Consider the following 25,055-nt stretch of genomic DNA (forward strand, 5'->3'; position numbering starts at 1 on the left):
CTTGGAGTTGTGTGACTTCTGTTGCTCTATGTAATTACTGACACGGCTTGAGGGGAAAGTGGGACTGCTCTAGTGGGGAGAGCAGATGCAGCGGCTCTGGAACATTTGAAGAACCTCACATACACTGAAGGTGCTGCTTTAGGAAAGTCCTGGCCAGGCGCGGTGGCTCATGCCTGTAATTCCAACATTTTGGGAGGCTGAGGCGGGTGGATCATTTGAGGTCAGAGTTTGAGACCAGCCTAGTTACCATGGTGAAACCCTGTCTCTACTAAAAATATAAAAAATTAGCCAGGTGTGGTGGCAGGCGCCTGTAATCCTAGCTACTCAGGAGGCTGACGCAGGAGAGCTGCTTGAACCTGGGAGGCAGAGGCTGCAGTGAGCTCAGATAGCACTATAGTACTCCAGCCTGAGTGAGAAGAGTGAAACTCCATCTCAAAAATTAAAAAAAAAGAAAAGAAAAGAAAAGAAAGTCCTGTGCTGAATGCCAGGAAAAGGAGCCAGCACTGAGAAGTGCTAACATGAGCCATAGGAGGGAGTCAATGCCTAATGTTTCACTGCCAGTGAGGATAACAGCAGTACTGATTTTAGAGGATAATTTGGAGCATTAAATTAGGCTCATGTAAAAGTGTCAGCTTGTCTGTTTCAATATTTTCATGCTCTTCTCATGTTTTATCTTGGCTTATGCACTGATCATCCCCACGACGGGGGTGGGAATACACTACTGCCAGGTTATAAAGATGAAGGAAAGCTGAATACCATCTATGCCAATCTTACTAAGCTGAAAGTTTGTAGGATGGGGTGGTTGTGCCCATAGAGGAGAGCCTTAGGCATCATAAAACCATAGCCAATCACTTCTCCCCACACTATGAAGTGCTTAGCTATGGGAGAGGCACTGGGTAACAGTCTAATACATGTTAGCTGCATTGCTGTGTTGTTATTGTCATGAATGTTTGTTAATGTATAACAGCTACATCTCTTTGATATCAGCTTATATTAAACCCACAATTACCCTAACAAGTTCTCACCTGTAGTTTTGGGAAGAGTATTAAACATCTGGTTCCAGGGACCTAAATAATATGATTATCTCCTCATCTTTATAAATGGAGACCAACAGTTTCTAAAGATTTTGTAACCCTCAAAGCAAATTCCTTCAGTTTTCTTAATGCAGATAAGTAAAGAAAACAATCTCTTAGGAGTTTAGAAACAGGGAGCTTATGTTTATTTATGTATTTATTTACTTATTTATTTTTTTGAGACAAGGTCTCACTCTGTTGCCCAGGTTGGAATGTAAGGGCATAATCATGGCTCACCGTAGCCTTGAACTCCTGGGCTCAACTGATTCTCCCATCTCAGCCTCCAGAGTAACTGGGATTACAAGTGCACACTACCACGCCCAGCTATTTTGTAAGCATTTTTCTTTTTGTAGAGACCAGGTCTCACTAAAGCAGTCGGGCTAGTTTTGAACTCCTGTCCTCAAGTGATCCTCCCACGTCAGCCTCCCAAAGTGCTGGGATGACAGGCGTGAGCCACTTCACCCAGCCAATCTTTATTTTTCATTTAGCTTTAAAAAATCAGCTCATGCTTGCTTGAATTTTGTTAACTTAAGATAAGTTGCCTCAAGCAGCAGCAGAGTGTAAAATGCACAGACAAACCCCACGATGAAAATCTCTACTTGCGGAAGATTGTAACAGCTTGAACCTGGCAAACAGTAAATAAGACTGGGTCATTTTTATCCTTTTACACCGTCTGGTGGTGGTAGTTGGTTTTCTAAAAAGGTAGAGTACTCCGAAGTTTCTGTGGTCTGGTAAATTTTGGGTCTGTGGTTACACGACTGATTTTAATCACATCTCCACTCTGGGATACCCCAATACCTGAGGGTTAACTGTCTAGGTACCCGGTAATATCACTGAATCTTCAAATCCTGGACAGAAAACTCAGTTGAAGTGGTTAGTTGCTGTGTCATGGCTGGACAGTTAATGGGTGCTTCATTCTAGCTGGGCTGAATTCAAGTTGAAGACCTAAACAAAAAGGTGAAGGCATAGTGGTAAGGGCCTTTTTTATTTTTTAATGAACTTCCCCTTTGACAGCAGAGGGCTCACAGCTTTCAGGGTGGGGAATTTCTAGGACCTTGCCTGGTAGAGCGGGGGAGACTTCTCAGCACTAGGACAGGGAATCGTACTCTCTTCCTTCATAACCACCTTGGGGAGTTCACAATTGTTTTTCCCCTAGAGAAGAGGCGGACTATAATTACAAAATGAAACTAGAATCTTTTCTCTAACAGGGAAAATTATTTTTTCTCCTCCTCCTTTTTCACTTGACTTGCTTTTGGGCTAAACAAGGTTCCTGTGCTTCCCCCACAAAGTTATTTCTATACTGACACAGTGACTACTGGATCTTCCACCTTCCCAAGAGAAAGATGAAGGAAATTGGTGGTCTTTTAAAAAGGCAAATCGAAATGCATTCTTGCCAGGTTCTTTTATTTTTCCACATCATTTTCCCTAATATTAGAACATCCTCCCTAGCTACTCAGGTTCAGTGGAAAACAAAGCTGAAGTACAACAGTTTTGATCTTAGCACTGGCTGAAGCCCTCCCTACTGCCAGCTCTCCTTTGGGGAAGGTGGGAGACAGAGAACATTGGTTTTCAGAGGCTGGGGTCCCTCTCACCTCCCCTACTACAGGGGGCCATGAAGATCCTGTCCCCCATTCCCCTCCTTCCTCTACTTCTCTCCTCCTGAAGTCCTGAAACCCAAAGCCAATACATTTGCTTCTGTATTCAGCAAATGCCTAATATCATTTACATTTAGCAAAATGCTAATGAGGACCTAATTATAATTCCCCATTTAAAACCATCAGGCCCCGAGATACTGTATTATTCACTCCCCCACTCCCCCAGTTGTTTCTTAAGTGTGGGGAAGAAAGGGAGAAAGAGGTTCTTTCCTAGTCTAGGTGGTTTAAGTAAAAGCCATCCTCAGGCCCAGAAACACAGAATTGCAAAGGCACTTAGGTTTCAGAATTTGAGCTGGAAGATGTAACCGCACAGTGGACCAGGAGCAAGGTGACTGAGGAAAGCTTTGGCTGGAAATCCATCCCACCTGCCCCGTGGTGCAGCTTGTGCAGAAGTGTCAGGGGTGGGCAGCCAGCAGCTTCTTCTTCACACAGAGGCCCCCCTCCCAGCTGCCTGGCTCTGCCTGCCTGAGCGTCCAAGAGAGCATTGATATGGCTCTCGTGATTCACGGTGGCCTGAGCTCACTCTAACTGAGCAGGGCATTGGGGAAAGGAGGTTTAAAAACTCAACCACTTCTTCCTTCTGAATGTCTGCAGCAGCCCAATTTTCATCTGGTCTAGAACATTCTGCCAGGCTCTTCCATAACATCGAAACCAAAGGCCCCACCCCCTGAGATGAGCCGGCAGGGCAGTGGGAGGTGACTTCTGCTGAGTCTGTTTGCACTCCGTCATCCACACGGTGCAGCATGCCTGACACCTGTGAAAGGAAAATAAGAGCTCAGGACCCCAGTTCACCGTGCCAAAAGGAGAACATGAGCAGAAACCTGAGGCATGCAAGAAGCTGCCTTTCATCTTGTTCCTAAGCAGACAGCTACAGATCAAGGTTCAACATCTCCACAGGTAGCTGCTCTGTGTTCACCTTATCTTATGCAAAGTGCTAACTTACTGAGCCCAAGATTAATATGTCATGGACTATTCCTCTGCCGGCTCCTTTTCTCTTGTCACATGTGAATTCTGTTATGTGACCATATCCTCCCTCTTCCCCCTCCAGCCTGCTTGTCTCATTTAAATACTCAAAAACCCTCAAAATCATCTTTGGAAAAAAGCATAGACCAAAGTCTTTCTATGATTCCGTGTTTGTTTCTTCGAGGTGTGTACTTAACATTGGCAAAACATACTTTTAAACTGATAGGGAGCTGTCTCAGATACTTTTCTGGTTTACACACCCAACCTGTCAGGTGCCACCTGGCCAGCTATATGGGGAAGAAATAGTCTCCATTGCTGATGTCATAAGGGCTCCACGGGTCCCTGGCATCTGGTCGGCCATGGCCGAGGGTGGCGTCAATTTCGAGGCTGCTAGGGGACACTGATGGGAGATGAGAGGAACAAGTAATGGGGTGGGTCTAGGTCTCTCTGGGACCAGCCACCCCAAAGAACACAGCCAGTGCATGCTGTAGGCTGGTCTTGTCTTCTTTCAGACCCTGCAACTTCCATGTCTTTTTTAACCCAGGAAGCTTGTTACATTTGCAGAATCTCTGGGGAGAATATTATCATCATCTTTATTATTAGTAGATGTTTGTGTGGAGGTGGTCTCAGCTGGAGGACTCCTGGAGTCTGCCCAAAGGGTGCCCTTGACCTCTGGGCTCCACTCACTTCACAAGCCTTACCCCAGCTCCTCCTGGGCCTGAAGCTGTGTCTGGTGCCTCATGCCTTTCCAGGTGTTGTGAATGGCACAGTGATGTTGGAGATCCTTGGCCATTCACATTATGAACATCTTTGACTATTTAGCCAGGTATCAAAGCTCAAACCATAGTCTGCAGAAATACCAGTTCCAGGAGTGGGGGTCTTGCCAGGTGACGTTGAGCCAGCAAGGCTTTCTGGCCACAGCAATGACTGTGACGTTGACAGCTGGGTCGGACTGCAGGATTCCATAACCCTCCAACACTTGGGTTTTGCTGAACTTGCTCCCAACACTGTTGGTGACACACGGGGACACTGTATAGAAAGAGTGATCTCCCTCTGGCACTGCCACTGGCAGAGCTTCTGGGACTCCTGAGAATACTGGCACGGCTCCTGGAAGAGTTCTGCCTGACAGTTCTGAAACTTCCTCACCAATAGAACAGCTTTGACTCAGAACCTTGACTCCGAGGACTCTATTCACAATCAATGTCACTGAGAGGGCTCTTCCAGAAGCAGGAGAACTGGGGTTCCTAGGCGAAACATCCACCAGCAAAGCACAGACCTGCTGGGCAGCCAGCCCCGCAGCAAGAATAGTTTCTAGAGTCGCAGAGCTGCACCGACCTCAGAAGCAGCCTCCTTCCCACCAGCCCATCTGCTGGGGCGTGAGCCTGCGCCTGGAGTCCTGTGCAACCAGTGGACAGTGGCATGATTTCAGGTTCTCCCTCTGGGCAGGTGAGGGGAATGCAGTATCCTGGTCAACACATCACTCACTACCTCCAGTGTAGGCTACCCTCCTGGGCCAGCACTGCCCGCAGTGTGGCCAGCAGCACTCAGCGGATGGCCGGCATGCTTCCTCCTTGGCTACCGCCCAGTGGTCCCAGAGAGGTGGATGGACTGGTGGGAACCAGGAGGCAGAAGCGGGGTGACAGGTGGTCAGGCGGGCTTAGGATAGGGGGCAGCCCCCATGCGGCTCCCTCGGGCCCTGCCCAGCCTGGCTCAGTAGGTCTCAGTACGATTTCCCACTCCCATAACTTGGAGCAGTGGCGGGTACTGACAATGTAGGAACACATCTTGAAATTCACTTTGTAAGGTGACTTGGCTAGACCAATTTATTTTCCCATCAATAGTGAAAAAGAGGACCTGTTTCTTCCCAGTCTTGGCCTATTAGTGAGATAGGAAATTTTGAATTTTTGCCAGTCTAACAGGTATAATTTTAATTTGCATTCTTTTATAATGATATTCTAGTATTTTCTGAACAATCTAAGTTCTTCATGTAATGAAGCAGACAATTTTAAATTTTTTATGAGTTTGTAAAACTTGAGTCTTGTTTAAAGAGCTTTCTCATCCCCAAGCTGATACAGATAACTTCCATCATCGTCTAATAGTTTATAATTTTGCCTTTTATAATTGCTTACAATAGTTTTATACTTTTTTACTTGCTTTTCAGTTAATATTCGAGGCTCCTCTCAATGTTCTCAACTCTTCACACAAGTGTTCTTTCTGGAAAAGGTATTATTCTATTTTAAAGTTTATCGGTTTCCTGCCTGCGGTTGAGAATACCATGCCGGGTGCTCTGCCTGATAACGTCAATGTGTATTATACTCTTTAGCACAGCTATAAGATCATCGCATAGCAAAGACATGCTTTGCCTTCTAATCTCGTAACAAAATGATCTACACTCCACTCTGCCTTGAAAGTGTGACTTTTGGAGTCCGCTTTTCTCATCCTTTCTTGGTGGATGTAAGAAGATGCACTGAAATTAAATGAATAAAATGCCATAGTATGGCATTGCAAGCAGCGCTGGAAGGCCGTCCCTGCAATTTGTAGTGCAGCAGAGTGCAAGGCAAGGAGAACGCACATCTGGTGTTGGCCACAGCTGCTCAGCCCTGTTGTTGCCATTGCCCTGGGAGAGCAGCCATGAACAGTACACAAGTGAATGAACAAGACTCTGTGTGCCAATAAAACTTTACTTACCGACACCAAATTTGAATTCCACGTAGTTCTCACATATCATAAAATGCTATTCTCATTTAGATTTTTTTGAAAAAAAAAAAAAAAACATTGGAAAATGCACAAACGGTTCTTCGCTGGCGAGGATACAAAAGCAGGCAATGGCGCTATAGTTTGCCAGCCTCTGCTGTAGGATATCTTTTCCTACAAGAGATTTGTGTAATTATGCCAGCATCAATTATAAAGTACATTATGCTTTTTATACTAAGTGCAACTTCATTAATTCATTGGATAAAAATGTGTTCAGTGCCTGGCAAGCCACAAGGGACAGACCAGGCGTAGGAATATTGCAGGAGTGAGGCGCTCAGCATGGCTGCCTTCACAAGGCTTTCAGTCCACGTTCAGTGCCATTTATGCATAAAGTTCTGGAAATAAATGATGTATCGTTGGACTTCCACTGAAATTGGTCGGTAAAATCAACAAATAGCCATTTCCAAAATGATACGATAAGTATTGAGATAGAGGTAAGCACCACACCTTATATAAGCACATGAGAAAAATTCTAACTTAGAATGAGATAGTAGAACCATGACCATTTTTCCTAGAACTGAATATTGAGCTGCCTCTTGAAGTATAAGAAATATGTGTCAAACAATGGAGGAAGGAGCATGGTGGGAAGTAGCATTTGTAAAGTGAGATCAAACAGATAACAACATCAACCTAAATGTGGGATTGTAGCATCCATTTTCTTATGGGATTCTTCAGGATCAAGCTCAAGTTCAATCAGAACCCCAGTCTCTGGTTACATTTCTTTTCCAAGGAGGTGGGGCGGCTTTGAAGACAGATGATTTTAGACCATACAGTAGGACAAATATCTAAGACTTATTAGGAAGACTAGAAATAAAATAATGTGTTTTGGGTGTGGGGTTGGAGGTTCTGATTATCTTTCTTTTTTTTTTTCTTTTTGAGACAGAGTCTCGCTCTGTTGCCCAGTGCAATGGCAAAACCTCGGCTCACTGCAACCTCTGCCTCCCGGGTTCAAGCAATTCTCCTGCCTCAGTCTCCCAAGTATCTCCCAAGTAGCTGGGATTACAGCGCCACCACACCCGGCTAATTTTTGTATTTTTTTAAAGACAGGGTTTTACCATGTTTGGCAGGCTGGTCTTGAACTCCTGACCTCAAGTGATCCACCCACCTCGGCCTTACAAAGTGCTGGGATTACAGGCGTGGGCCACCGCGCCCGGCCGGTTCAGATTATCTTAAGCACCGTCCTGCCTCCTGCTGCTCTCTAACCTCAACAAGCCACCTCATTGCTGACAGATGGTGACAGAGCAGTTTGGATTATAGAACAAGTGGTAATCGAGGGCAGTTTGTAGCAAGTAGAGTTGTGTATAGCAAGTACAGTGAGTTGTATGAAACTCATTTTCAAAATAGCTCTCAGACTACTGATGAGAAAATATACATCAATTTTGATACCTAAGAGTCACAAAATAATCAAATTATTTACAAATTTAAGCCACCTTATTATTTTAGTTAATCTGGAATGTCAAATGGTTTGCTGAGGGTAACTATTAGCATTCCTACTGACTGTATGTTTGGAGTTTTTTCACTATGAAATTTGAGACATTCTTCCAAAGTGAATCCATGCATTTGTTATTATTTAGGATTAAAATGATGAAGGGCAGTGATTTCTTGATGTAATTACTCTGAGTAAATAATTGATAAAATAGCAAATATCTTGAAGGATATTAAGGAAAATGCCCTCCAGATTCTATTTTCATAATGGCTAAAATATTGGTAAATACAAGGACCTCCCAATAAGTGAGTTGTAAAGTTGAGACTCAAATGTTAAAACATTGCACAATGCTTAAGAATACCACAAATATTTTGAAAGAGATATATTTGAAGAATGATCTCCAAATCTAGCAATTCTCACAATTGTTTTACATGACTCTCTTTTCAGACTGAAGTTTATTAGACCCTCCTCTGGTCTAGTTATAAAGGCCATAGGCTGCTAGGAATACAGTGGACACAAATGAGTTGCAGGCATGGTGAGCTGGAAACAGCTGTCCCTTGCATACCGGAAGTACCTTGTGTGCATGCACTGTGCTTCTGAAGGGTCTTCCTGCCCCACAGTGGCCCACGTCCTGGGCTTTCCTTTATCGAATAGGCAATGCACGCTACCTTATGTGGAATTTGCACTGCCATTGGCTGTTCGTGGTGGAGATAAGAGGTTTAACAACAGGGCTGGGTGATCTGACCCTAGCATTTTTGTTCCCAATGTCTCAAACAGTTTTTGCATGTGCTGTGTTTACTAACTCCAATTTTATTTTGCCCAGATTATTTTCCTCTTAGTCTTTTCAATCCATCTGTGTTTTATGAGCAAGTGGTTTTTGTTTGTTTCTCCTTAACATTTGTCAAAGTGTGGGTTTGGTATCTGTGCAGTGTTTGATGTTTGAGAGCACCCTGGAACCCTTCGCTAACACTAAGAATTCACATGTTGATGAGGGTAAGCCAGGTCACTAAGGAAGTGTTTTTGCATTTTGTGCTGATTTCAGCCAAGCTTCCTCTTGCCTTGCCGCTTTGCACACACAGCAAGCACACTATTGCTCAACGGCCCAGCAGGACCCAGTCATGCATTCTGTGATGGGCTCCTGTGCTTCATCTCTCTTTACCCCATAAGTCATTCTAGCCCATATGGTACTGGGGTGGCAGCCTGGCCCAGCGGGGTGTGCCTCCTCATCCTGTCCCTAGAGTCCTCAGTCAGGCTGGGAAGGGTGGTCTTTAGAGAGCAAAGCCTTTCACTCCCTGTCCTGGGTAAAGAAAAGTAATTAATTTTCAACTAAATTAATTAGGCTGATTTTCTTATTGTGGTATGCTATAATTAGAGGGCTGTCTCTTGTCTTAGAAAAGAAAGGAGACCAAAATTAATCATTCAGATTTAGAGTTATGTTCTTTGAACCCAGAGGATTCAACATTGCTTATGTAAGAGTCAGTTCTAGGAGGTTGTCAGAGAGCAATAAACTGACCTACTTGATTAACACACTCACACACACACACACACCCCCCACATATATTTCCTTGTTATGAAGGGCAAGACTGGCTGGGCACGATGGACACCTGTAATCCCAGCACTTTGGGAGATGGAGGCAAAGGATAGATCACATGAAGCCAGGAGATCGAGACCAGCCTGGGCCAATTTTTAGTAGAAACCTTGTTTCTACTAAAAATACAAAAATTAGTGGGACATGGTGAGGCAAGCCTGTAATCCTAGCTACTTGGGAGGCTAAGGCAACAGAATTGTTTGAACTCAGGAGGCAGAGGTTGCAGTGAGGTAAGATTGAGCTACTGCCCTCCAGCCTGGGCAACAGAGCAAAACTGCATCTCAAAAAAGGAAGAGAGAAAGAGAGAAAGAGAGAGAGAGGGAGGAAGGAAGGAAGAAGGAAGGAAGGAAGGGAGGGAGGGAGGGAGGGAGGGAGGAAGGAAGGAAGGAGAGACAAAGAAAGAAAAGGAGGGAAGGAAGAAAGGAAGGAAAGAAAGAAGGAAGAAAGAAAGGAAGGAAGGAAGGGAAGGAGGGAGGGAGGGAGGAAAAAAGGAAGGAAGGAAGGTAGGAAGGTAGGAAGGAAAGGAGGGAGGGAGGGCTCTTGGCATCATATGGAAAGATTTTATAAATGTTCTGCCAACTTTCATCTTGGGCTTACTGAGAAATTCTAAAGAGAGTGCTTGCATTAACTCACCTCTATTTTTGTGCATACTGTGCAGTGTGTGTGAACAAGTTGAGATACCATGGGCTAGATGGAGTCTGTAATACTCATTAATTTTCTACTTAAAACTTCACTGAGTCCTATCACTGGTTCCTAAAATTATACCTGAGATACCAGGAGAAAAGCCCCAGAAGTTACCATTGTTCAACCCCACTGGCTAATAGGTGAGAAAATGAGACCTAGAAAAGTTGAGGTCTTTATCCAGAGACACAGTTTGCAGTAAAGCTCAAACTAGAGCCAGGTCTCCTGTGTTCCCGCATCTTTTCCATTACAGATATGATGTCAATGACTGTTTACACTTTGTATGGGCTCAACTCATACAACTATTCATTCCGTATTCTTTTGGGAGGAAGAGGAAAGAGGGACTGGAGGGAATCTAGATAAATCCTAGAATCACCACTGAATTTTTTTTTTCTTTTTTGAGACGGAGTCTGGCTCTGTTGCTCAGGCTGGAGTGCAGTGGCGCGATCTCGGCTCACTGTGACCTCTGCCTCCTGGGTTCAAGCTATTCTGCTGCCTCAGCATCCTGAGTAGCTGGGACTACAGGTGGGTGCCACCACACCCAGTTAATTTTTTGTATTTTTGGTAGAGACGGGGTTTCACCATGTTAGCCAAGATGGTCTCAATCTCCTGACCTTGGGATCCACCTGCCTCGACCTCCAAAAGTGTTGGGATTACAGATGTGATCCACCGCGCCCGGCCTACCAATGGATCTTTTTTCAGGTCATCAGAGCTGTCTCTTCCCTTCCCCAACCCTGACTGCCCTCCTGTGCCCCTGTAGACTTCTACAAGGTTATTTCTACATGAAATTCATGTAGATGAAACTGATGGTCAAACTTAAAACAATGCTTATGTCAAGATGGCAGCAGTCCTCTCCTGCAGTTTGGTTTTTGTCTTGATGAGTAAGGGCGTCTCTCTACTAGCCAGCAGGGTGCATCTGCTACTTGCTGGGGATGGATTGCTTGGCCTGAGATGTGAAGATGAAATCAGAAGGAAAAAAACATGAAGACACCAAGACTGAACTGAAGACCCCAACAGCAGTTTCAGGAGTCCACAACCATCCCGTTTTGATCTGTATCCAGCTCAAGTTGACAGATGCCTCCAGTCGGACCTGATTCTTTTCCAGCCAAGAAAATGTCTACCGATCACATTTGCCCTATTGAAACTCACTACTGTGGAGGGGGCCGTGGTCCAGCCCTGATTCAGCTTTGTGGTGGAAAGAAACTTGTCCCTCTGCCCTCATTTTCTCTCACCCATCACCAGAGGGACAGTTGTCAGCCTTTGTCACGGAGCCACAGAGAAGGGGTCAGGCCAGCCTGGTCTCACAGAGGAGCATCTGGAACCAGTCTTCGGGCTTTCTCGTGTGGAAGTCCGGCTACATGCAGGCAATTACTTTTTATTACTTGTCAAAACCTCTGTAAGGCCAGTGGTTCCTTCTCTTTTTAGGTAGCTTTTTTGTTTTGAAATAATTTCAAATTTACAAAAGGGTTACAAGGTAGTGCCGAGAATTTCTGGTCCTTCCTCAGGCTCCCTCTAATGTCAACATCTCAGAAAACCATGGTGCACTCATCATTGGTACAACACAATTCACTAAACTACAGACTATTCAGATTTCACCAGATTTTCACTCTGGCCTTTTCCTCTTCCAGGTTCCCATCCAGAATATTACACCATATTTAGTCGTCATGTCTCTTTAGTCACTTGGAATTGGTGACAGTCCCTCAGGGTTTGTTATGACCTTGATACTTTTGAATAATACTCATCAAGTATTTTGTAGAATTTCCCTCATATTGGGGTTGTCTGTTGTTTTCTCCTGGTGCCACAGAAGTTGTGAATCTTGAGGGAGAATTCCATAGGGGGGCTGTGTCTGCCTCATTTCATCACAGATGGGGGGGGGCAGTGATATCAACCACCTGTGATGTTAATGTCATGTTCACCCCTTCACTTGTTTGCCTGTTCACCCTCATAACTTGGTTAAGGTGGTGTCAGTCAGTTTTCTCCACTGAAATGTCACTATTTTTCCCATACCATGCTTTGTTGCTCAGGAGAGGGCAACTAGGTTTCAGTTCCAGGAAAGAAGAATGCTAAAGTATTTGTGGAAATAGTTTTAAACTACCACAGTAATTAGGAAATATTTGGGGGTAAATGCTTTGAGACTATGGAAATATCAAGCATTTATCAGTGGGTCTTGCCTGCAGCAGTTATTGCTGTGGGATTCTCACGGTGATTTCCATTTCTCTCAGTCCTCTTGCATTTATTAATTGGAATCATTCAATAGGAAAAATGTGTTTCTTCTCTCCTATCTTATTTATGTAGTCATTTATTTATATCAACATGAACTCATGGCTATTTATTTTATTCTTTAGGTTACAATCAAATACAATAGTCATTTCTTTTTTTGTTTTTTTTTTTTATTATTATTATACTTTAAGTTCTAGGGTACATGTGCATAACGTGCGGGTTTGTTACATATGTATACTTGTGCCATGTTGCTGTGCTGCACCCATCAACTCGTCAGCTCTTGCTAAAGTTGTTGCAGCTATGACCATTGGTAGCTCCTTCAGTTTTGTTCCTTTTGAAATACTCTTATGACCACCTCCAACCTCCAATTGTTTTTAAATCACTTTCTCACTTTCTGGCACAATAAGATGCTCCAAGCTCACCTTCTGTTTTCCCTTCCCCAGCCCTAGCATCAGACATTGTCTGTGGAGTCCTGGTTCTTTTTATTGGAGAATGGTTTTAGACACCAAATTCTAGGTGCTGGTGTGTGTGCTTATTGCTACTAGGATGTCACAGTTTCTAGGTCCTCTCAGCAGGCAGAAATAGAAAAAAAAAAGTGTATGTGTATTAACCCATGTGTAAACATACATATGTGTTTATTTCTGCATATTCCTTTGTGCACACATTAAAATAAATAGAATTCATATTGATATCTCCAACTACAAACCAGAAGAATAGAGTCTATTCTAGCATTTTTTCCCCTCTTGCTTACTTGTAACTTCTTTCTCTGTGGGTGAGAATCCTGGGTCTCATCATCTATCATTTATTTGCTGATCTGTTTAATTCTAGTACACAGGTAAAGTTGTTTCAGAATTGCTAATCTCTACTCCCGTGAGAAACAAATGTATTCACTAGAGTACAGTCCTTATGTAATTAAAACCTCTTGTCTTTAAGCCTCACAGTATCCAGTCAAAATAGACCCTTTAAAGATAATAACCTCCAAATAACCGCCTCATTCTACCACCCTATCTTCCCATTCTTAATTCCCTTTAACTTCCTCATTGTTTTTCATTAACGTTACCACCTTTTAGTGTACTGTGTACATTTTGCATAGATATTAAACTCTATCTCCCTGACTAGGATGCAGCCAGGGATATTTGTGGGAACATCATGGTTCTCAACACACATTCATTAAATCAAGTGACCATGGGTAACTGAGGGTGAATATCCATGTAAATTCAGAAGTGGATTCCCAAAGAAGACTTTAATACTTCCACAAGTAATCTGGAGAACCGGTCGGAATTTCTCTGTTTTACTTATTTGCAGCATATCAGCTTCTTCAAGGCAAGCCTCCTCAACTCCACTGAAGCCCCGTGGAAACCCGCTGACCTCTCATGGCTGTGAAATCACCTGAGGCACTAGCTCCCCATCTGGGCTGTACAGCGGAGCCTGGTACCTGGGATCTGTTTTCAGGAATCCAATTAATCTGGGGTAGGGACTAAACGTTAGGTTTTCAAAAATTGTGGTAAAATAAACATAACATAAAATTTGCCATTTAACTATTTTTAGGTGCACAGTTCAGTGACTTTAAGTGCATTCACATTGGTTTGAAACTGTCACCACAATCCGTCTCTGGAGCAATTTTTATCTTGCAAAACTAAACTCTATACCCATTGGAAAGTCTATACCCATTAAACCACAAATTCTGATCTTCCTCTCCCCCTAGACCCTGGCAGCCTCCATTATACCTTCTGTCTCTGTAAATTTGATTGCTTTAGGTAGCTCATGAGTAAAATCACACAATATTTGTCTCTTTGTGACTGGTTTATTTCATTTAGCATAATGTCCTCAAGGATCATCCATGTTGTAGGATATGTCAGCATTTCCTTCCTTTTTAAGGTTGACTAACTTTTCATCGTATGGACAGAGCACGTTTTGTTTATCCATTCATTGATCTATGGACACCTGGGACGTATTCACCTTTTGTTCATTGTAAATAATGCTGCTATGAACATGGGTGTACAAATATTTGTTCAAGTCCCTGCTTTCAATTATTTAGGGCAGGCTGGGCACAGTGGCTCACGCCTGTAATCCCAGCACTTTGGGAGGCCAAGGCAGGCAGATCACCTGAGTTCATGAGTTTGAGACCAGCCTGACCAATGGTGGTGAAACCCCGTCTCTACTAAAAGTACGAAAATTAGCCAGGCGTGGTGGTGGGTGCCTATAATCCCAGCTACTCGGGAGGCTGAGGCAGGAGAATCACTAGAACCTGGGAAGCAGAGGTTGCAGTGGGCCAAGATAGTGCCATTGTGCTCCAGCCTGGGCGACATGTGCAAAACTCCGTCTCAAAAAAAAAAAAAAAAAAAAAAAAATTATTTAGGACAATACCCAGAGGTAAGATTACCTAAACACTGGGAATTTTAGGTGGCTTTCTAGGTGGTTCTGATGTACCACCAAGACTGTGAGCCCATGTCCTAATGTTTTCATCACACTGCTAATGAGGGAGGTTGCTGGAATTACAAGGCTTAATGCCACTCCATTCATATTTTTGGAATGGATGAATTCACAATGAAGTGTTCGTGGGTGCCATACAAAAAAATTCAGATTCTTTTTTTTTTTTTTTTTTTTTTTTTTTTTGAGATGGAGCCTCTCTCTGTCGCCCAGGCTGGAGTGCAGTGGCGAAATCTCGGCTTACCACAAGCTCCGCCTCCCAGGTTCACTCCGTTCTCCTGCCTCAACTTCCCAAGTAGCTGGGACTACAGGCGCTCGCCATGGTGCCTGGCTAGTTTTTTGTATTTTTAGTAGAGACAGGGTTTCACCGTGTTAGCCAGGATGGTCTCCATCTCCTGACCTCATGATCTGCCCGCCTTGGCCTCCCAAAGTGCTGGGATTACAGGTGTGAGCCACCGCGCCCGGCTAGATTCATTTTTAAAGAAAAAAGTGGAGTTGCATGTTTAAACTGAAGGAATTTTGACAATGGGGTGTCAGAAAGTAGTCATAATATCAGTGTGTCACCTGCAGCCCCGAAAGCAAAGTTTGGTTTTAGCTTAACTCCCATCTCAAAGTCTAAGTCAATTGCTAGTTTAGCTAACATATACTCTGATGGGATGAGAAAAGGAAAATGCAAGTTGTAAGATGTGACTCTAACTTATTCAGACCATTTTTTAAATGCTTAATGTAAGTTCATCACAGTTTAGCAAGTTTCTTCCCAAAATATTTCTAAGAATGCCTTTGCAATGAAAATTTATTGGGTAAGATCGTTCGTCTTCAGATAAACATCAGTTTATTTCTTTTGAACTCCAACTGCCAAAAGAAAAAAACAGAATAAAAGGAAAAGGAAAGCGAGATATGTATTTCCCCCTCTGTCCAGACATCCTGCTTCCCCCAGGCTTCTGGTAGAAGGGAGAAACCCCAAGCGCCTGAAAAGCATGGCCCTGGAGGGGAGAGGAACATCTTAGCAGGTCTCCTGCCACCATCTTCAAGGTGCTAGGTTTCCACAGCAGTCGTAAAACACAGCTTGCCCTGAGCTGCGAGCAAGGGGCTACAGAAGCAGCTGCTTAGCTGCTCACCTGGATGCTGTCTTGCCTGGCAGCCCAGCCCAGGGAAGCTGGCCAAAGTCAGGCACCAGCTGCATTCTCCGGAAAGCAGGCTTCCCTTCCAGCATCTCAGGCCAGAGAGATGGTCCTAGTTCTCAGGAGTAAGGCCTGGGAAGTTGCACCATGGACCAGCAGCGGAGGAGCAGGGAGGGAGCTTCTGCCTAAATGACCATGGTCTGTTCATGGCTCCAGGCCCAACTGACTCCACCGTATCACCGGGAGAGGGATGACCTCCCGGGAAGTGACGAGGAGGGAGTGGCAGCTCCTGCAGTATGTCCGTTCTGGACGGCTGCCGGCCCACCAAGAGGAGGGGGGGACATGTATTAAATCTTTGTGGCTCCTGCTCCCAGGAGTCAAGGTCATTGTTCAGTGGAATGAGGGCCAGTGTGCTGTGACAGCTGGACCTGCGTCCCCAGCTGTGCGGGGCTGGGGTGGGGGAGGGACTGAAGCCACCACCCGGGGCAGTCACTATTTCTGACAGTGTTGGCAACAGAGGGTCTTCAGTTAATTAGATGGGCTCTTGTCCCTGCAGCCCAGTGACCCTTCATCTCAGGCTATCACCCAGCCATTCATTCCCATTTTGGTCTGTTCAGGTCACTCATATTCGCTTTTTCTTCAACTATTAAGACAGGTGATGCAGCACTAGTTGACAATTCCCCATGCAGTCCTAGCTAAGAATTCCCTGGCCGCCTTCATACACTCACACCTCTCACATGTCTCTCTCTCTCTCTCTCTCTCTCACACACACACACACACACACACACACACACACTCACACAGCACTACTTCCTGATGTCTTCTGAGTTTTGGACTCTTTTCTAACTACCTGCATGATAGAACATTATGGCAAGAAAGTAAGTAAGGCGGGTACCCCAGTGCCTCTTCTTTATCCATGAGCAGTCCACTAGCACTCCCAGTTCCTCGCTCTGGGGCCTCCTGTGGTCCCACTGGCCCTTCAGGGGCTGCTTGAGTACATGTGGTGTGCTGGTCCACCACTTCCCTTCCATAGAGCTGAGAAGCAGCCACGCCACATGCTAAGGTAATGATCTACACCCTGACCCAACGAAGATGACGCCTCTCTCCGTTTCACTGCATCCACCATTAACACTGATGCCAGAGGGACAGAGGTGGCCGCCCTGACTTTCTAAGGGACAGACGAAAGGACGAAGAAGGAAGGAGGAAAGAGACAGATATTTATTGTCCACCTAATACAATATTTTTCCATTTTTTGGGTCTACAACCCCAAGTAAGAAATACATTTGTGTCTGAGATACAACAGAAACAAAAGTGTCGTGAAAAGCTTACCCTCACTATGTATGATAAAGAAAAACTATAACAAAGTTAACATCAAATATGACTCAGAAGATTTAAATACAAACCTCCAGTAAATCATTTAGAATCAACAACAACAAATCAATTCGAACCATCACTTACTGGATTGATTTTCCTTTCCACTAATGGGTGGCAACCCACATTCTCAAAACTGCAGCATCAGCCTGGGCCAGATGCTACCTGCAGCACGTCTCATTTAACACCTGCAAAATGTATTTGAAAGCGGTATTAATAGCTCCATTTTACAGATGAAGAAACTAAAAGCTCAGTCAGTGTAAGTGACTTGGAGAAACACTTCACCTAATAAAAGCCAATTTGGCGTATAGCGCCATGTCATTCTTGTCCCCCTCTCGACTTCCAAGGCAGTGGGCATGTCCCCTGCTTGGGGTGGGGTCGTGCGGCAGGGGGGCGGGTAGCACGAGCTTCCTGATGCTGGGTTGGCTCAGGGTCTCCACTAGACCCTGACATAAGTAAGGGAAAAGGCCAGGTTCACTTGGAAGCAGCCAAGAAGCATTGCAGAACAAGGCGTTCCCCTCTTTCAAGCCTTGGTTTTCTGTCCAGCTAATGGGGACATGCTGCATTCCCAGAGCTAAACCAAAGCCTGTGCCTGAGAATGGCCTGCAGCCTCTGCAACAGCCTCTGCAGGACTCCGATGCTGCAGGGTTGGTGATGAAAGTCTCACCAATCCAACCTGGAGCACTGATTCTGCAACGATTTCTTCAGTAACTATTTGGGTTTTTTGGTTTGTTTTCTGTCTCTGTGTGTGTGTGTGTGCTTTCCTTTGCTCCCCTTTTCTAATTAGCAAGATCCATAGCACTGTAGGTTTAATCTTGTTTTATTAATAAAAGGAATATTCCCAAATTCAAGACTGAGCTGAAGTTAGTCCTTTATTTCTCTCCAGAATCTGCTCTTCCAGGAGTCTCGCAGGGGCAGGTGCTGGTCCTGCTCCTGAGTGTGGAAAATAACCTTCATCACCAGATGTTCTCTTTCTGGAGTTTAGTACAATGTTTCAATCTGAAACAAGGTTGAGGAGTGAAGCTGAAATGATTTGCAGAGTCCCTTTCCTCCCACAGCCCCTCCAAAAATTCCACTTGGATCACTTTTTGTGTCCAACAATACACTGGGCCTAAGAAATCACGGTGGAAAGGAGGAAATCACACGCTTCTGGTCCTTATGTGGATAATGAGCTTGTTCGGTGTTTCTGAAACCTCAGTTTGTCTGGGAATCCTCTGAGAGGTTTGCTCCAACACAGATTGAGGGACCTACCCGAGTTGCCCACCCACCAGGCATGGAGTGACTAGAATTCACATATCTGACAAGTTTCCTGGGGCTGCTCCCCATCTGGGGACCCACTTGGAGAACCATCGATCTAGTGGAGAGTTTTCCCCTCATGAAATGACTTGAGACTGATCTGAAGCCGAGCCTGGGGCTCCAGGAGCTCCTGCAAGGTTAGGGGATCACTGTGGGCCATGGCCAACCTGTGTGGAACTGTGCTTCTGCAGCTAACCTTGCCTTCTCCCGGGCTTGTTCCCTCCCAGAAGCTGGAAGTCAGTGATTGACAGGTCCAAGTGCACCCCCACCCTTGCCGAGGCCAGCCCATCTGTTGGAGCATATGCTCTGAAACCCACAGGCTTCTACCAGGAGCTCATTATCTACAAATTACTAAGCTAGCAGCCGTGAACAGCTCCTCTCTGCCCGCGACAGTAAACCGCGCCGGCTGCCGCTCTGTCGCCGCTGAGACACAAGTCTGACAGGTGCTACCCAGCACCTGCCCCGAGGTCTTCCTCCCCAGCTCTGTCCCACTGCCTGTGGACACTCGCAGAGAAGTGTTGCACAAAGACAATTCTGATCTTAGTAAACTCTCAGGAAATTTGGCACTGACACCTCTCTCTGTTTTGGTAGCAATTATTACTGACAGTGAGGACTACATTCTGCACACTGTTGGTTTTCTTATGTGGAGCCTGTTTAACATTGAACAGGGATGTCTCCGAAAAAGTCAAACCTGCAGATGCCCTCCAAACCTTGGATAGGTGCGAGCTCCCCAGGGGGGCTGTGACTCAGGACGCTGCCACCTCGCTGAGTCAGAGGACGTCCTGGAGCAGCCCTGGGGAAGGCAGCAGTTGCTCGGCCGGCGAGCTTGGGGTACACCTGTCCACCTTCCTGCCCTTTGCTTGAGTTTGTTTGCTGGAGTTAGGTCACACAAACACCATTATTATTAATATATTATTATTGTTTGAATGTGTAGGAAAAAAACTGAACAAGAGGGGAAGAAAACTATCTTTTTCTGTTCAACATGCAAACAAGTTCAGTGTGATTAGTTCAAAAGAGCTCACACGGTTTACAAACTGGCCTGTGTGTGCACTGGGGCCACACAGTTACCTACACCCCAGGAAAGACACCTCAGAGGAGAGAAATTCTCCTGCACCTCATTTTATATCAACCATGGCTCCAAGCAGGTCCAGTGCCTTCCAGACGATTGCTTTTCCCTGGTTGAGCAGGGAAGACGGCATGGTCTGCGCCTGAGAGTTGTATGGTTGAAGATAGCACTTGGAGGAGATGCGAATCCCTCCAAAGCGATGCATACCCAGGTAGTTTTTCCAGAAGTCTAGATGCCTTGTTGGTCTCCTGAACTTGAAGTTATGGGAACTGTTCTTTGGCTCCTGACGGGGTGGAGAAGTTGAGTAACCACAGTTCTGTAGACAGGTGTCTGTCTTGAAAAGAAACCCTGGTGGCACACCCGAATGTCTTGGCATGCCTGGCAGCCCCTCAGAGGGCAACGAGAAGTCAAGAGCTGCCTTTCTGGGAGAACAAGTTATCTTTAGTGATAAATAGTGTCTAGAGTCTAACAAACGCGTTCAGTGTATCTATATGTGTCCAAGCCAAGGCATCTCACCTGCAGCCTGACCCTGGAGTAAGCGGAAACCAGATATGTATAGATTGTGACACAAATAAGTAAGGAAAAAGGTCAGGTTCACTAGGGAGCAGCCAAGAAGCATTGCAGAGTAAGGCGGTTCCCTCTTTCAAGCCTTGGTTTTGTGTCCAGCTAATGGGGACGTGCTGCGTCCCCAGGGCTAAACCAAAGGAACACTGGCACCAGCAGGCTTGTTCCGAGGTGAAGGGTAACATTGGTACAATGTGCCCAGGCCCAGAATGTGGGTGAACGAGCCCAGCGCTTGCTGTCTCCCAGGCTCCAAAATAAACAAATGCACACCAGGGATGGAACTGAGAGGCCACCCAGGGCAAATTTCTCAGTGTTCCTATTAGAATAGTTAAGTGTTGACACCCCAGCTCTGCAGAGCTGCCACGGCTTATGCTGTCTCACTTTCCACAAGGCCAAGGGGCCAAGCCAGCAGCCAGGAGCCTGCAGAATAACTCCTGCAAGACGGGGCGATGGAGTGGGGGGCCATTGGCATAGGGCGCTGGCGGGGGGTGGGCACTCATGCACTGGTGCCTTCCAACTGGCAGAAATGCCAGATTCCCTGCGTTGCAGGCTGAGCTCTGAGGGGCTATTGGAAGGCGAGGAGGAAGGAGCAGGCTTCAGCCCAGATGAGGGGATGCTGGAGCAGCAGTGGTTCCCAGAAAACACTGTGCATGGCAGCAGCATCAGCAGACACCACACCCACGGCTTTAGCTTACAAAGTCTTCCCAGACACATGATCTCACTTAATTCTCCTAATGCTCTTGGGATACGTAAGGCAATGTGGCCATTTTATAGAGGAGGAAGTGGGGCTCCCAGAAACCCATACAGCAGTAAGCAAAGTGCTCTGGGGCACTGTAACCCCTCCAGGCCACAAAGGCACCTAGGCGTTTGTGAGTGTGTCCTTCCTTTCTTCCAACACCTTGTTTGTCCCTAAACCGCATTTCTATCTGGAAGAACTTCATTATCAACCTCTCCCAGAACCTTCTTATCAGATGCCCCAGGCTAAAGGATTGGGGCCAGATTTTTCCATTGTCCTTTCCAAAGAAGTGATACCAGCACGTAATAATTATCCCCCACCACCAGCAGAGAGGCTACATCAGGGCCGCTGGCAGTGGAGCCCTGAAAGAGTGCGGCTGCACGCTCACCTGTCCACAGGTGAGAGGGGAGAGCGGTGCCACTTACTCAGCTGGCTTCCCCCAATCAATGGGAGTTCATAAAAACAGACTTAAAAGGCAACGCACATTGCTTTCTCGCTGGCCAGTGACAATGACAGAAAGCACAGGAGTTTAGAGGAGAAAGGCCCTCCAGCCCTGCGAGGAGCTTCCATAGAAACACGCTCCGGCCCAGCTCCTCTTCATTTGATGGTGACCCAGATGGGAAGTTTGGAAGTGAAAGGATGGGCGGCGATGGTGCCAGGCAACTGTTGCTGCCCAGGGTTCGGGCCTCTGTGTGCTGTTGCTGAGAAGCATGGGCCCTGGTCTCCAGGGGCCGGACTCACTGAGGGCTGAGCCTGCTATTGTCACTTGAGTGCCCAGGCCAGGCAGGCACTGCTTCCTAAGCCAGCAGCTCCTCTCCTCCCAGTGGCGTCTGGGGGACAAGTGCTCCCCAGAACACCTGTGCTTCACACACACACATACCACATCACACATAGCACACACTACATTACACCGCATATCACACACACGCCACATACCCCACATCACAACACACACCGCATACCCCACATCACACCATACACCACACCCCCCACATCACACCACACGCCACACTCACACACCACATCACACCACACACCCCACATACATGCACCACACATGCCACAGCACACCACACACTCCACATACATGAACCACACACACCACATCACACATATCATATCACACCACACACCCCCCCATACGTGCACCACACACACATCACACCACCCACCACACACACACCACATCACAGCACACACCACATACACACCCTATACCCCACACACCACATACACATCACATACCATCATACACCACCATACCACACACACAAACCACACCCTACACACACACACCACACCACACATAACACACCACACCCTGTTGTATGCAAGTCTGCATGTGTACGTACATCACATACATACTTGGCATACACACATACACTTGTATGTGGTGTATACATACACAAGTATGTATACATACTTGCACACAACACAAATCAAACACATGACATCACACACATGCACCACAGACATATACCACATACATGCACCACATACCACACAAACAACACACACCACACACATCAAACACATCATACCATACATATAGGTACCACACACACCAAAACACACAGCACACACACACGACATACTGCACTACACACACTACACACATACACACACAACACACCACACACCACAAACCACTCATTTAAAGAGAGGCATTTCAACCGTGAGTTTCCACTGCCACCTATGGGCTCCAATGTGGGAGAGCCAGTTCAAAGGAAAACAACCTCAGACCGAGATTGTCTGACTTTGAATGTGGCCCAACACAAATTCATAAACTTTCTTTAAACTTTACCAAATTCTTTTGCGATTTTTTTGTGTAACTCATCAGCTGTCATTAGTGTTAGTGTATTTTATGTGTGACCCAAGAAAATTCTTCAAATGTGGTCCAGGGAAGCCAAAAGATTGTACACCCCTGCTTTAGATCTTAAAATAAATATGATCTGGGTCAAAGAACGACTGCGTATTTTTCTTTTTTTTTTTTTTTTTTTTTTTTTTTAGACAGAGTCTTGCTCTATCGCCCAGGCTGGAGTGCAGTGGCCGGATCTCAGCTCACTGCAAGCTCCGCCTCCCGGGTTTACGCCATTCTCCTGCCTCAGCCTCCCGAGTAGCTGGGACTACAGGCGCCCACCACCTTGCCCGGCTAGTTTTTTGTATTTTTTAGTAGAGACGGGGTTTCACCGTGTTAGCCAGGATGGTCTCGATCTCCTGACCTCGTGATCCGCCCGTCTCGGCCTCCCAAAGTGCTGGGATTACAGGCTTGAGCCACCGCACCCGGCCTAACTGCATATTTTTCAAGCTCAAGGGCCCACGAGGATTCAATGAGGGGAAGGAGATGTGTGTAATTTGGATAAGAAACTCATCATCTTAACTTAATAGAATCCTCTTTCCACTTTGTTGAGCTCCAGAGATCGCACAAGCGGTGTGTGTGTAAATATATGTGCATGCGTGTTTATATGTGCACATGTGTGTATGTGTGCACATGTGCATGTTTGAGAGACAGTGTGTGTTTTGAGTGTGCACATCTTTGCACATCTTTCGGAGCAAGGTGGGCAGCAACGGGTGTTCCCTGAGAAGGCACTGTTGTAGTAAGAATCCCACAAAGGAAATATTCAGAAGTCAAGGGTGGAGGGAAGAGGGCCGAGGGGAGGGCTGGGCAACTTGAAGCTACACTTACTCATCTGGTTCTCCAGACAAGTGGCCTGTTCTGCTGGGGCTGCTTAGATCCATCTGCAGGCCAGTGCTGCCCTCCACAGGGCAACCGATCAACTTTCATGGGCTTCCAGATCAAAACTGACCAATTAGTATAAAACTCTCTGAAAGGCCTGCCCATCAGTTCTTTTAAATACTCTCAGAATGATTGCATTGTCCAGCCAGGGTTGAGGTCCAAGGTCTATAACAGGGGTCATCCAATGTTTTTCCATAAAAGCTCTGATAGCAAATATCTTCAGGTTTGTAGGCCATATGGTCTCTGTCACAACTATGCTACTGTGCCCTTATAGTCTGAAACAGCCATAGATAATCTGCAAAGAAATAAACATGGCTGAGTCCCAACAAAACTTTAAGGATACTGAAATTTGAATGTCATTTATTTTTCATTCGTCATAAAGTATACTTGTTCTTTCCATGTGCTTTCATTCACTGAAAATCCAGAGAGCATCTTGGCTCATAGGCTGTACACAGGTAGGCTGTGTTGGATTTGGATGTGGGGGCTAGAGCTTGCCTCCCTTGACCTTGATCACTGACTGGCATGTAGCTCAATGTCTACTGTAAGGTCAGGCTGGATTTTTAACCACCACTGGACATGAGTGTCCTGTAATATTATCAATAAGGTTATTGATATCTTATCATAGATATTTTACATGTATGCAGGATCCATTCTTATTCTTGATAGCATATCTAATGGGTAACTATTTACGTATTTATTTTTTCCCCACGGAGCCTAGGGAAGCTAGCAATCTGAAGTTTGATTTTAAGCTTTTTTGATGATCTCATCCCTAATTTGAAGCCATAGACCTCCAGACAGCAGCAACCTTTAATCTGACAGTCAGAGAAGGGATTAGAGTGACAGTTTGAAGATGGGTTACTTGTGGTCTTGGTTTTTTTTCTTTTTGTAGTAGAGCATTGTTGCTTTGAAGATTTATAGGTCAAGAATGTAGTAGAGACGGTCATACGCTGCTATCTGCCTATAGGTAAAGTGAGAATCAAATTTAGTGGTGTTTAGACATGGTTGATATGCCCGGCTGCCAGAGACAAATATGTGAGTGCTTGCTTAAGTTTGGGGCTTAAGAACCATGCTAGTTTCATTTTTTTCCCTAGGTATTTTAGGATTTTCAGTTTTGAGTATCTTAGTCAACTTTTTATGATGATAGTTAATTGCACATTTCATACATCCAACTCAAAAGTGTGGAAATAAGCAGATGATCTTTAAAATATAGTTTTCCCTGTTTATCTCGGTGAATTCCCTTTTTTTTTTTTTTTTTTTTTTTTTTCTGAGGCAGAGTCTTGCTCTGTTGCCCAGGCTGGAGTCCAGTGGTGCGATCTCGGCTCACTGCAAGCTCTGCCTCCTGGGTTCAAGCCATTCTCCTGCCTCAACCTCCCG

The 25,055-nt window shown here is 45.5% G+C and overlaps 1 pseudogene; it reads right to left on the reverse strand.

Moving 5' to 3' along the window:
• Window positions 1-3,978: 3,978 nt before the first annotated feature.
• On the reverse strand, window positions 3,979-6,419 carry LOC126937335 (interleukin-6 receptor subunit alpha-like; annotated as a pseudogene).
• Between the last annotated feature and the right edge of the window lie 18,636 nt (window positions 6,420-25,055).

Source organism: Macaca thibetana, chromosome 15 (genome assembly GCF_024542745.1).
Source record: "Macaca thibetana thibetana isolate TM-01 chromosome 15, ASM2454274v1, whole genome shotgun sequence".
NCBI classification, from domain to species: domain Eukaryota; kingdom Metazoa; phylum Chordata; class Mammalia; order Primates; family Cercopithecidae; genus Macaca; species Macaca thibetana.